Below are 14,842 nucleotides of genomic sequence, written 5' to 3'. Positions count from 1 at the left end.
AAATTCACTGAGATCCCCTGGAGGCACACTTTGAAAACAGTGTCCATAAATGTGACACATAAGCACCCTGCACAGGAGACGGGATGCGGCGCAGTTAAATCAGTGCGAAAGGCCATAAAACTGTAGCGTCCCAGGCCGAGTTCTGAAAACCCAAATATCTCATGGTTCTCTGGAGCTCAAATCTTTTTAGATTTAAAGGCACAGAGTCCTGGACTTTTCATTCATCCAGATTTAATAACAAACATCAAAGCCTGATTTTTAAAAAAATTCTGATACACTCGACTACCATAAATGCTCTGCAGAATGGCACGAATTAAAGATCAAACGTGTACATATATCAGAGACCTGACTTGAAAAACCAGAAATTGCTCTAATTACATTAGTGAGGATAGCCAACACTCAACGGTGGTTGTAAGAAAAGAAAAACAGGAAAGAAAGAACAGAGATGTTCCAAGACCATCTTCAAAGACCAACCCCAAGGACTTGATGGGAACCTTCCTGGAGTGATGTAAAAGCCCCCTTAGCCCTTGTGGTCCTCCACTGGAGGAGAGGGAGCGGCTGGGGGTACCGCAGGGCCCGCCCTGCTAGAACGGACTTGTTCAAATCCAGATTGGAAATCATCTCCCTGGCTTCATCACTTTTCTTGGTAAATCTCTCTTCTCTGGGAGGAAAGGCACACTGAATGTTATTTAAACACATAGGATTTTTTAACAGAAGAGAAGAGAAAAGAGAAAAGAAAAAAGAAAAGAAAAAGAAACCTCCAGATCCCAGCACCTAAAGAGAACCACTCCACATTCTAAAGGACATCCTTCCTGACTCCTTTACCCAGGCTGATGGAACTGTCTATCCTGGCAAGAGGGAGATGCACTCTACGCTTTCATTGTGAGTCAGCTCTTCTCAGAGCGCAGTGGTGCCCGCTTCTCCCCCCGCCCCCCAGCTTTCTGTCATCGCGGCCGAGGGCTCTGCATCCCAGCTATTCTCTGGCCAGCCCAGACAATTTCACTTCGCCTCTCCTAACTTCCCGCCTGCACTCCCCCAAGCCTGCCTTCTGCTGGGGTATACACCACGGTGTTCCCATTCTCCCCCAGGCTGGGCAAACCCTGCCCTCAAGAGAGTAGGACTAGGCCTGTCGAGGGCTTAAAGATTCAGAGTCAACTGTTCCCTGAACACCTACTCTGTTCCAGGAACTTGGGGCTAGAAACTAATGATCTGCAGATTCTCGGCCACACCACCCAGTAAGCTTGTCCGCTGAAAAGCCGGAGACACAAAAGGATGGACCCGGGTCACACGGCTAGGAAAAGGCAGAACTGGAATCCGGACTCAGATCTCCCCACCACACGTCCCCTGCCGCATCCCCCAGTCAGACCTGATCCCTAATGTTGCTGATGGAGGAAGTAAACGGGGAGGGGGGCTAGGAGAGGCTTCAGAGGTGTGGAATCTCTTCCTTTCTCAGTAGGTGCGAGTGCACAGTGACCGCAGCCCCTGGGAACCAAGGCCCATGCTCGCGGAATAAACCAGTGGGGTCAAATTTGCCACGTACCCTTGTCAGTATAGGTTTCTGACACCCCATATATGTGAAGAAATTATATATAATATTTTTAATCAATATCTTACATTCCCCAAAACTCTAAGGTCAAGAGGCACTATGAATAATATTGGACGGAGGTATTTCCAATCAGCAAGCTTTGCCAATTTTCGCTGTTTATGCACATTTGCATGATTAGAAATGACTTCAATCAGGTTTCTTGGCAGAAATGCTGTTAGGCTGCTTGTCCCTTTGGAGGGTTACATTCATTAAGAGCAGATAACACACCGTGTAAATCCACTTAACCCACACACGTTGTTTGCAACATACTGGCATTTGCTGCAAGTGAGCGAAGAAGCGCCAGGACTTCCCCCAGCGTGCGGCTCCCACCCCTCCCCCGGGAAGGTCTCGTGATGGACCCATGACCACTGGGCATTCAGCAGAGGGTGCTGTCCATCCCCCAAACATCAGTTTCAATAGAGCTTCGCTTTCATGTACATGGGAGTCCTAATAGTTCTTTATACACCTTCATAGAGCAGTGGTCTTGGGCCAGAGACCAGACCAGAGACAGGACGGGACACCCCACAGAGGCTGTCACAGGCTCGTCAGAGTTTGCAAAGGAAAATGCAAGTTGCCCAGTTAAGTTTGAATTTTTGGATAAACAACGACCGCTAAACACCATCAGGGGAAGGGGTCAGGCAGTGGGTCCAGAATTCCCACACGCCCCACAGGGGCTGGCTGCCCCGCGGTGTCAGCGCCTCTTCTAAGGGCTGGCCAGCACAGTCCCGGGCACCAGGCGCACGGTGGCGGAGGGGAGAAGAAGGACCTGCCTGCAGGGAGCTTATGGCCTGGCTGGGAATGCGGACAAGTTTTGGAGGGGGGGCGGGGTCCGTGAAAGACCAGGTTAGTCTGTTTCCCACGGTGGGTGACAAAGCGGTGTCTCAGCCACAACACCTGCCCCGAAGCAGCGGATGAAGGCAGTTGAATGCCCGAAAAGCAATGTTTCCTGCAGTTTCAGGGGTCCCCGTGGGGATCAGCGTTTATGCTCCGCCCCCCCACCCCCCACCGAGCCAGAGCGCTCTCAAGTACCTGGGGGCCACGGTGACCCTGCGCCTGCTCACCTCGGAGCCTAGGTCTCCTCCGTAAAGTAGGTTATTGTCGTGGTCTGTCGTGCTTTTCCGAGCCATGGCCTTGCACTCAGAGGACTCCAGGAATTTAGATTCACCGCCCCGACGAACCTAAGATACAAGCGCCAGTAAATGTTCTGCACGGGTCACACGTGGGTCCAGCACGTTTGCTGCCACCCCACCCCCACCCCCACCCCCCTCCCCCAGCCCCGCCTGTCGGGAGGCAGATAGCGCTTCAAAATCCAGAGCAGTCGCGCTGACCCCTAGGTGAAAGCTGAGGTGAAAGAGAGGTGGACGGTGTATCCCCAGGTAGCGCAGCTGGGCCCTGTCCCGTTCTGCCTCCCCTGTAACAGGTGCAACGCCCACGGAGCCCCTGCCCCCCAGCGCTGTTTGGCATCACTGACCCACGCGGAGCTTCCTTCCCAGAGTGCTTACCTTCTAGAGAACAGGAAAGGGACAGGGACAAAGCGGGGGCGGACCAGGTACTTAGATATGCACGTGGCATAGACCCTGGGGGCTTGAGAGTGAGGACAAAGGTAACAGCGGCCGCCCACTTAGTGCCGGGGCCCCCCCCTTGGATGTCCTTTTATGTCATCTTATTTGCTAACCACAGTAACTGTGCCAAGTGCTGTGATCCCCGTGGGATGAATGGGGAAACTGAGCAGTGGAGAAATTCGGTAGCTTCCCCAGGGGCACAGAGCCAGAATCTGAGCCTCGGCCCGGCCGGCTTCAAGGACTCCACTGCAGAGCCAAGGACCCCCCCAAGTTCTGCCCCAGCGACAAGCCATCTCACAGGAACAGGAGAGGAGTCTCCATTCCTGGAGCCGTCGCACTCTCTAGGTTACACTCTGGTTCCTCCAGGGTGAATTGCGATGACCTGAGCTCAGCGGCCCGATCTGGCTGGAGAAGTTCGTTCCTAGGAGGATGCCAACCGAGTTACCTTCTGATCCCAGATCAGCTCAGCGTGTGACCCCGTCCGCACTTCAGCTCATGGTCCTTGAAGAAATGCCCTTGTTACAGACTCTGTACCCACACTTCTGCTACACCCCACGCCCTCAGAGAAGGAAAAGACCAAAACGCCACTGCCGTCGGCTCGCTTCTTCCGGTCTTTTATCCCCCGGTAGTCAGGCTCTCTCGGGAACTGGGCTTAATGGGGTTGATTTGCCCTTAGAAGGTAGCAGCTGACCCAAATTTTCCCTGCAGAAGTGTCCTTGATGAGGAATCCTCACAGATGTTGCAGGAGGAAGTGAGTCTTGAGTGCAGAGCAGGGAAGGGCTGTCTGCCGCCTGGGCCACCAGGAAGCGCTGCCCCAGACGCCCGTAAATGTGACATCTGACCTGTGATCTAATGACTCCGTTTTCAAAAGCTAATTCCCGCGCACCCCCCTCCCAGCAGTCACTGCGCCCACCCTTCCTGAGGATCCTGGCACTTCCACTGACGTGGCAGGTGCTCCGGCTTTGGAACGGACGTTGATTTCACGGACTCCCACTTTTGAGCTGAGTGATCTTGGGCAAGTGATTTCACCTCCATGAGCCCAGGTTTTCTTACCTGTAAAAGGGGAGGGACACTCTCCTAGAGCAGGAGTGAGGGTTGAGAAAATATTTGCAAAAATGCCTCGTTTTTACCTGTTCTTTTTTATTTAAAATTATTTAAAGATAGGGGCGCCTGGGTGGCTCAGTCGGTTAAGCCTCTGACTTCATTTCGGCTCAGGTCATGATCTCACAGTTCATGAGATCGAGCCCCACCTCGGGCTCTGTGCTGAGAGTGCAGAGCCTGCTTGGGATTCTCTGTCTCCCTCTCTCTGCCCCTCCCCTGCTCGCACTCTCTAAATAAATAAACTTTAAAAAAATATTTAAATAGATGCATTTAGCCCCGGGATGAATATATGTGTATGCATATATTCCCCCTCATATAATGCCATGAATGTAAGGCTTTTCCTCACAAATATGCATTTTGAAAGCGGGAGCTCTTTTTTCCCTTCCCTCCCATCCTAGGGCTTGGCAGAGTGCTGAGATCCTCGTGGGAGCCCGACAAGGACTTAAATTGAGTCAGGATCTGTGATAGCATTGTGTTCCGGTTTTCTGGAGCCATAGGATCACCAAAGTCTCTCGAGTGTGAGGGGTCTGCAAAATGTAAACAACTATCTTCATCGTGTTCGAATATGTCAGAAGCAATCATTGCATGTCGACTTCAGAAGGGACACAGGGACGGTATGGATTTCTTAAAAGGGTCTGTTTTGTGTTGCTTTGCTGCTGTTTTGACACAATGGCTTTGGAGAACAACATCTGAGCTTTAGGTAGGGACCCTTGGGAAGTGTGATGTCATTCAGATACATCTAAAGCGATGAGCTGCGACACAAAGCCAGTCCCTACCTCCTATGCTAGGCATCCTTTAGGATGGTCTGTACTTATCTAAGACATGTTTCTGAATCGAGACATCTGAACACGAAGTTTACAGTCCAGATAGGTAAGAAGAAGTCCTGGTAATATTAAAGCAAGAAGGTTTTTTCTCTACACTGACCAAAATAGGAGGAAGCCACTGCTCATAAAGCTGGTGTTCAAAACACCATCAGCCTGGCATCAAAGTTTATAAACGTCACAACTATGTTTTTCCACTCACAAAACACATACGTGGGTAAAATAAAATGAGAACACGTATTCTGTAGAAAAGCCAGACGACTTTACAACTACCAACATGATTCTTCTTTTAAAAGTTTATTTATTGGGGCGCCTGGGTGGCGCAGTCAGTTAAGCGTCCGACTTCAGCCAGGTCACAATCTCGCGGTCCGTGAGTTCGAGCCCCGCGTTAGGCTCTGGGCTGATGGCTCAGAGCCTGGAGCCTGTTGCCGATTCTGTGTCTCCCTCTCTCTCTGCCCCTCCCCCGTTCATGCTCTGTCTCTCTCTGTCCCAAATAAATAAATAAACGTTGAAAAAAAAATGAAAAAAAAATGTTTATTTATTTATTTAGAGAGGCATGGGAACGAGCGGGGGAGGCGCAGAGAGAGAGGGAGACAGAGAATCCCAAGCAGGCTCCAGGCTCTGAGCTGTCAGCACAGAGCCCTACGTGGGGCTCGAACCCACAAACTGTCAGATCATGACCTGAGCCAAAGTCAGACGCTTAACTGACTGAGCCACCTGGCGCCCTCGGACTAGTCTTGCTTTAAATTCATGACTGCAGACTCCAAGTGGGTGCTTATCCCAAGCCTAGAAACCTCTCATCTCTCCTCAAACCTTCAACACTTCCTCCCAACTCTCAGTGTGGAAAACTGAAGCGATGGTAAGAACTCGCAGAGCACGTCTACCGATATTCTTGTCTCCTTTCCCCCCGACCACAGGAGAACCACTGGCGCCCTGAGTCACCTTGCACTCGGCACCGGATCCCGTCCTCTCGCACCCACTCCAGCCTCTGCTCGGCAGTCCTTCCCTCCAGAACGCCAGCTCATCCCTCCCTGTTGGCTCGTTCCCATCAGCGTACAGACATGTTGTTTCTGTTGAAACCCACTCTTGCACCCACTGTTTCCCACCACAACGCAAATAAGCAAACATTTCTTGGAAAAGAGTTGTCTGTATTCGTTGCCTCCAGTTCCTTTCCTTCTGTTCTCCATCAAATCCACGCCAGTGGCATCTGAAACCATAGATGACTCCCTCCTTCCTGAGACGTTTCCTTCCTTGACTTCCAGGACATCACACTTCCCCTGCTCTGACCTCACTGGTTGCTTCCTCAGTTCCTTTTGCTTGTTTCTTCTCATCTCCCTAAACTCTTTTAACATTAGCACATCCTAGGCTCAGTCCTCAAATTCCTTCGCTTCTCTATGCCCACTTCCCTGTTGATCTCATTTAGTTGCATCATTTAAATACCATCCGATGGTATTTAGATACCATGGACGATGACATCCATCTTTCTGTCTCTCAGGTTCCGCTCTGTCCCCTGGACTCGAGACTAATACATCTACTGCTTACTTGACATCTCCATTTAACTAATAAATATTTAAGCGCAACACGTCCAAGAACCGAACTCTAAACTCCTTCAAAAGTGTTCCACCACCTCCCCCATTTCTCTGAAGGGCAGCCCCATCCTTTCAGCTGCTTGAGCCTCAAATCTAGTAGTCATCTTTGCCTTCTCTCTCTCTCTCTAATTCACATTTAATCCATCAGCAGATGGACAGCTATGCTCTTTAAGCTGTACCCAGAATCCAGGCCCTTCTTACCACCTTCACTGTGACCCCCCTGGCCCACAGCTCATCATCATCTTTGGCAGGAGAATTGCATTGCTTCCTACTGGCCTGCCTTTTGGATCCTTGTCCCTCCGTCAGTCTGTCCCCAACCCACAGCCAGAGTGATCCTTTTAAAATATGTCATGCTACTCCTCTGCTTCAAACTCTCCAGTGGCTTTCTATTTCACTGGGAATAAAAGCCAAAACCCCTTACAGTGGCATTCAAAGCCCAATACGGTCTGGCCCCTTCCCCCATCCCCAGTTTTTCTGATCTCAACAATTATTGCTCTCCTTTTTTCTGACTCTGCTTCAATTATCTGGCCTCCTCACTGTTCCTTGAACACCCAGGGACACTGTCTAAGCCAGGCTTTGCTCTTGGCTGTTGCCTCTACCTGGAAAACTCTTGCCCCAATATCTGCAGTTTGTCTCCTTCCTTCCTCCACATCTCTGTTCAGCACAGTGATGCCTTGCCTGAGTATTCCATCTAAAATGTAGAAAAGAGGGGAGTCCAGTCGGCTCAGCGACCGACTCTTGGTTTCGGCTCAGGTCATGATCTCACGGTTTCGTGAGTTCGAGCCCTGCATCGGACTCTGCACTGACAGCACGGAGCTTCCTTGGGGTTCTCTTTCTCTCTGCCCCTCCCCCACTCATCTCTCTCTGTCTCAAATAAAGACACTTTAAAAAAATAAAACGGAGTAAAGAACATGGCTTTTGTCTGCTGTATCTGAACACCTAGAACAGCACTCAGCGTGTTGTAGCAGATGCTGTGGTTGGGCCATCCGGATCCCTTTCAGACCCAGGCACTTGTTTCCCTAGTGGCTGCGAATGTCGGTGGCTGATGGCTTTCAGCTGAGTCCCTCTCCAAGCATTGCTTTCAGCTGCAGACAGGTGCCTTGGCCAAGTTCACGGCCTTCGCCTAGAGACAAAGGAGAGCCCTCGTCCAATGACTGACCAATATAGGGGTGTGAATGCCCAGCCCCCTTGCTTCACTTTGACCGTAGCTCCCGAGGCCAGTGTGAAACTGTACTGCAGCTTCACTCCTCCTACTCACTTCGCTCTCCAGCAGGTGCATATGCAGAGGGCATTCCACCAATGAACTTCCTGCACATAAATCTTACTTGTGTTTCCTAGGAAACTCAACCTAACACTGTGCCTACCAGCAGTGGTTTGAGGAAGCAGACTCTAAAAGCAGATTTGGGTGGTGGCTTATCAGACAGGGGCAACCCCGTCACCGGTGGCAAGTGGAGGACAAAGAGCCCAGCAGGTTGCAATGGCCACGTGGTGAAATTTTCATTGGTGGTGTCTTGGGATGGGACTCTGGTGAGAAGGAATGAACTGGCAGGTTCAATATCTCATGCTTTTGAGAGGTTCGTGGGAAGCACTAATTTGTAAGGATAGTGCTTCTTGCTCACGGCTACTGATGTTTTTGAGAAAGACGATGAAAAATTGGGGTTAGAGATCTGCAATCGAAGGTGAGGGGAGGAAGAGGCCACCTTGGCCACACGTAAAGGGACTCTTATTTCTCCCCAGCCAAAGGGCAGTGAAAGCTGAGGATATGGTTGTGTAAGACCTAATCATGAGATAAATAGCATCTCAGAGAAGGCAGACTTCTCAGTCCCAGCAAGGCTGGAAAGCAGCAGGATCCTGAGATTTGGGATGAAGACTTTGGGGTGATACACTTGGAGACCTTGAAACCCCAGATGCACCCGATCACCAGGGCCTGCAGGAATGACCCAGCCCTCCCTACTGGGGACCAGCACTCCTTTTGATTGAAGAGGTTATAGAGGCCTCTGTCTTATAAGGCAACACACATCCCTTCAGGACCTCCCTTCTGGCTATGAGACCAATATCGAGTCACCATCAGCAACTCACCAGAAAAGTGCTGGGTTAAGGGGAGTTTGGGAGGCCACTCTCCTGAGATACATAATTCCCCAGCAAGGACCCTAGGAGATAGTGCTCATCTACTCCCATGATGGTTCTTAGAAGTTTGGAGTAAGGGATGGCCCACATTAAATGAAGTAGAAATTCTAGAACAGATGGTGGAAAAAGGGAACCAAAGGATCAGAGAAATGGGCATTCTAGACTGGATAGACTGTAAAAGGACACAGAACTCGCCAGTTGAGTATGCTCTGTGGGTGAGCCAGGAGAACACTCATTTTACCAAAGGGACCAGGTAAGTACTGCACAGAAGGGCTCCAGCATCATTGGGAGGCTCTGTCCTCTGTAGGAGGCTGACAGCACAAGATCCAGTTATTGGAATTGGCCTCACATAGAGCAGTGAAGAAACTAGGTGATAAGACAAGAGGTCAGCTGGAGGTATTCAGTGATCAAGAACATGTGGATAAAATTACCATAACGAGCAGCAAAATCAGAGTGGCAGCTGGGAGGTTTGACCCCCCCACAGAACCATAGAGGCGGTTCATAGAACACAGCATTCACAGGAATAGTCAATGGTCAACAAATATCGCTCAGTTTCTACGAGCAAATCAATATGGTGGATGACAAGGAGGTTGAGGGCAGCCACCTCAATAAAAAGCCACCATCTATTATTCAGGTTCTGGACCTGGAACCCACTAAGAGGGAAATCAGATGGATGAAGGAGCCCGTAATACCACGGCAACTGTATATGGTAATGACGGCCAATAGGGACCTAGGGCCATTTACTCAAGTCACCATACACTGGGGACAGAATATCCACACACTTTGAAGATTTTTGGACACAAGATTCAACCTGATGCTGATATTCAAAGTGTCAACATGGTCCTTCTGTTAGAGTTGGGGGCGCAGAGAGGCCCGGAATAGAGAGTCCTGGTCCAGGTCTAACTCAGCGAGTCCACCGGGTCCATGACTTGCCCAGTGGTCATTTCCGTATGTTCTGAGTATACCATTGGAATGGACCAACTTGCAGGTTGGCGGTATTCTAATAGAGGCCTTGGCCTGAGGTACCAGCTATCGCAGAGGGAACAACCTAAATCACGCCCCTGCCCCCCAGACACTAGAGGAAATACCTTGTGGCAGGTGGGAATAGTGCTGATTGATGTTGTCCTTACAAACCTGAAGGGTGCAGGGGTGGTGGTTCCTAGAACATCCGCATTGACCTCGCTCCTCTGGCCTCTACAAAACCACACTGAAGATTACAGCAAACTCAACAGAGTCGCAGCCCCATCTAAGAGCAGCTGCCACGTCCAAAGCCACGTGCGTGTTAGAGCAGATCGATGCGGACCTACCCCGTCAGTGAAGTTCGCGGGGATCCAAGGGTCCAGGACACGCCGTTCCATTACCTCCAGATTAAAGGACACAGTATTGCACCTCCCGTCTCTCACCACGCTTCTAGGTGGAGCACATGACTGGCGGGCCTCTCTGGATTCTGAAGCAACATGCTCCACGCCTAGGAATCCTGCTCAACCTCAACCTACGTACTGGGCGACACGGAAGTACGCCAGCTCTGAGCAGGTTCTGGAGCGAGAAGGGCCCCTGCGGGTGCAGGCAGTGGGGCGGGTGGGCTCCCAGCCACTTGGTCAGCACTAACTAGACGACCTCACGGTATTAAAGGTATTGGTGATGGAAAAGCTGATGTGTGCCAAGCTCCAGGAAGAGGATTATAATGCAAGGCCATCTGCAACGGTGTTGTATTCAAGGCTCCTGAGAGAAACCGAGCCCCTGACCTTGGGATACGAAGCCACTAAATGGCCAGAACCACCCGTCTTGAACGGTTTGAGCAGGCCCTGTGGCAATCCATCCTAAGATGGCAACGACACAGCTAGAACCTGAGGGACGAATAGGGGGCCCAGGGCCCCAGATCTTTCACACCAGAACTTCTCCCTAAGCTCCCCCGTATGTGTGTGTGAAGGGTCCCTGATGGTCACCTTAGAAGGAAAAAACTGAAGTGTGGTTCTGTCGGTTCACTATGTGGGTACAACCCCAAATTGGATAGCTGCTGCTCTACGGCAGGCGGCGGGCGGGGGTGGGGGGGCGCAAACGACAGTGATGAGGGAAAATTGTCCCAACACACAGTTTAGGGCAATGCATCTGGACATTTACTGTGTGGGGAGAGAAGTGGTCCAAAGCAAGAATAAATACAATGGTATAGGGCTTGGCTGTTGGTCAGGAGCTTGGAAATAAAATGGCTGCAAAATCGCCCAGCACTTGGGTGACTAGAATCGACACATTCTGTATATGGGTTTGCTTTTTCTGCCTGCAGGACCTCGGCCAGCATCATCAGTGTTTATTCTACCCTGATGGGACCCTCCACCTCCTCGGACCAAAGAATCTGCACTAACAGCCAAAGAGATGTGCAGTGGGCACGGAGCCCGGAATCCGCCGTTTCTATGACATACGGTATCCTCTGGAACCTGCCAGCCTGATTGACTGGAATGGCCTTTTGAAGATGCAATGGCAGAGCCAGCTCGGAGACAATACCGCTCAAAGATGGTGTGGCAGGAAGCTTCTAAGAATCCTTGATGATCCCTGCCTCCTGCCATTCACAGCCCTGTGTGACTGTGCCCCTTGAGTGTGGACTTAATTGACTGGCTTCTGATAAACACAATATGGCAGAAGTGACAGGATGTCACTTCCGGACAAATTTACAAAAAGACCGTGATCTGTCTTGTTTTCTCACTGCCTCTTGGACTGATTGTTTTGAAGCCAGCTGCCATAATGTGAGGTGGCCCCGGGGACAGGCCCAGTGATGAGGGGACAGCAGCCTACCAATGACCATGAGTGATCTTGGAAGAGGGCTGACTCTCTCTGAGCCTTAAAATGGGCTGCATCCTCTGTCAATGGCCCTACGCACTCATGCAAGACCCGGAGCCAGAGGGACCTAGCTAAACTGCACCTGTGTTCCTGACCCACAGAAACTGAGATCATGTTTGTCATTTGAGCCACTAAGTTCTGGGATAATTTGTAACATAGCGTTAGGTAACTAACATGCAGGACTGCCCTTTTAGAAACCAGAGGTGGAGTTGAATAGTTTAGCGTCACTCCCAGTGACCCACTTAGAGAAGCTGGGTTTCTCATCCCTGCAACTCTGGGCCCCGTGGGTTGTTTTTAATTTTAGGGAGCGCGTGCACGCTAGCATGGGGAGAAAGGCGCGGGGAGAGAGAGAATCTCAAGCAGGCTCTGCGCTGAGTGTGGAGGCCCCATCCCAGGACCCTGGGATCATGACCTGAGCTGACACTGAACCAACTGGGCCACCCAGGTGCCCCTGGTTTAGAGGTTCTTGCTCTGAGAAGAGGAATGCATCTACTAGTGACACAGGGACATACCCATTAAGCTTTATAGCTTAGAGCTACTTCGGGGTCATTTTGCCAAGGAACAGCAGGCAAGGAAAGAAGTTACCATTTGGCAGAGGTGCAGGAGACTCCAGTCCTCAGGAATTGGGCCAAGGAAGAATATGTCTGACTCTCAAGTGATCTAAAAGGGCAGATAAACATGGCTGCCTGTGGTAGAAAGACCTGGTGAACAAGGGCTCAGACTCCCTCAGAGATTAGGAGCGGGTCAAGCCATCCTGACCAGCAGAGGTGCGAGTTGATAGAGCGCTCTAGGAGGAGGAGAGGGGAGGAGGTCACTTGTGGCCGGGACACCAGCTTCGATGGCAGGGTCTGTGTTTTGCCCACTAACCTTCTTCGAAGCAGGAAGAAATGCGGCGGACTCTGAAGCTATTCCCAGAGCTGCTTCTCTGAAGCCGGCGCATCTGAGTGGTGAAAGGATGGCCCACACTGGATGCAGTAATCAGACTACGCCGAAGGTATAAAAGTCTGGCCCTCTGGCCTGATGGATACCGCAGGAATATCGTGTTTCCAGAGCATCTCACAGGATCTCTGTACAGCCTTTGTTGCAACAGCATCTCAGTTCAATTCTTCCTCCTGCCCAGTCCTCCTTTTTACTCCCTCACAAATGTTCACCCCACGGTCAGGCCCCAAGAAACTCCCCGTACGCATCTTTTGCAGTTTCCTCTGGAACCCAACACAACCGCTGAACAAATGAATACATGGTTACCTATTTGGTGCTGTGCCGTCCTTAACTCATTTGCACAACCCAAGAACTAGGAGAAATGTGGTTTTAGAATGGCAGAGACCATCCAGAGTGGAGCTCAGGCCTATGCGATGCCTTCTAATGGGAAGAATTCAAACCACTGAGTTAGAAAAGATGTCAATGGTCTTCCAACGGTTTTTCGTAGAGAACCGCGTTTTTTGAGGTGCAGTCTTACGTGGGACCTTACTTGGGAGGGAGTTCAAAGTTACCTCCACCAACATGGCTTCTCTTGCCGTGAGACACCTCTGAGGAACGAGATTCCCTCCGTATCATCTGAAATGGGCAAGAGAAACCCTGACCTGCTGCCATGTTTACAGAAGCTATTTAACTCCAGAGAATTCCTGGAGTCTGAAGAGCAGACACCAGATTAAGCGACGTAGATTTAGCAAGACAATGACCTGCTCGGTTTTTTTGCAACCTACCAGACACCAGGCATTCTATTTATACGTATCTTATTTCATTTAATCATCAGAACCCTGTGAGGAAGAATCGTTTCTGTGTTACGGCTGGAAAAACCGAGAGCTGTGATCTTTCTTAGTAACTTCAAGTCCAGCGCTGCCCATAGCTCAGCGGTCAAGAGCTTGTGCTGGGCACTCAGACTGCCGGGACCAACACCCGCAACTACTGCGTAGCTTTGGGCAAGTGACCTGTGCCTCATTCTTCTAACGCCTAAGGGAGACTGGAAAGTCACCTACCTCAGGAGGACGTTGGGAGGAGTCAGCTGATACGTGTCAATTAGAACAGAGCCTGGCGCACAGGCAACTTCTAAATTTGGCTATTTCTCTCCAGACACGGCAGGCCTGGGAAGAAGCCAGTTTCGGACATGCGAGGCCGGGGTATTACCCTTTGTCACCACTTTTCCCCTGTGACTTCTGGTCAGAACACACTTGGGGAGAGCCTTTGTACCAGAGGTGTGGATGGGCACCCGAGGGTCGGAGCGCGGTCTGTCCCATGGGTAACCTTCACCACCAGGGAAGAAGTTCCACCTGCGTCTTTTTCCCTCTGTGCTCCTTGGGAGGGTGGAATCATGCCTCTCTGGGATTCAGGACCTCGCAAGGGTGATGCCTGCCACATGTCCGGTGCTACACAAATCCTTCTGGAATGAAAAGCACTCATGTGGGAGAAGGGGATGGCTTCACGTGGGAGGCCTACTCCACCATTCTGTGCTTCCTGCTTGCGTCTCAAAGTACCTTCAGGATGAAGGTTAAAAATCTCAGGTACCTGAACCATGCCCTGATCCTGGGCTGCAGGGAAGGGGCGAGTAACATTTATTATGAGTAACTCCGTTTTTCCCTGTGTGGCTTTAAGCTGATAGAAAATCTGCTAACAGCCATTTAAGAGGAAAATTTGTAACATCCTTTTCAATGACCAGGTTATAGAAATCCAATACCCAATCAATCCCCCCACTGTGGGTATCACTAGCAGCTTCCGTGGGGGAGTATGGCTTTATATTTGGTATTTTCAGCTTCTCATACTGAGGAGTTGGAGAGCAGCTCCTCCCTGGCACCAATTACCCTTAATTTACGTTAGTACTCATATTCTGTACAAGCCATGGAATCCCTTAGCCAAACAAATACTAAAAACCACCTCAGGTGAACACTATGCGTACTTCCAGCCCTAAGTCAGTAAACCAGGGATCATTCCCCACAGAACAGGTGGGCTAGTCAACATGGGAGATCAGAAATTATGGATACCTTAATTCCTCGACCTTACGTGTGCACTGATTTTCCAAGCAATCTTTTGGTGAAGTCCTATGCCATTTCTTTGAGATGCCTGCTGGAGTCTTTTACACAGGGTAAAAGAATTGAAATCGAAATCGGGAAGGACCGGAACCAGGAGGGCTGTCCCTCCTGGTTTAGCTCCTCTGCACTATTGCCCTTCAACCTGAGGCCCACGCATCTGGCAGCACAGGCCTGCTTAAGGGAATCTCCCCGCTCCGATTCC

The sequence above is a fragment of the Lynx canadensis genome, chromosome F1 (genome assembly GCF_007474595.2).
Source record: "Lynx canadensis isolate LIC74 chromosome F1, mLynCan4.pri.v2, whole genome shotgun sequence".
Lineage (NCBI taxonomy): Eukaryota > Metazoa > Chordata > Mammalia > Carnivora > Felidae > Lynx > Lynx canadensis.
This window is presented reverse-complemented; position numbering follows the sequence as displayed.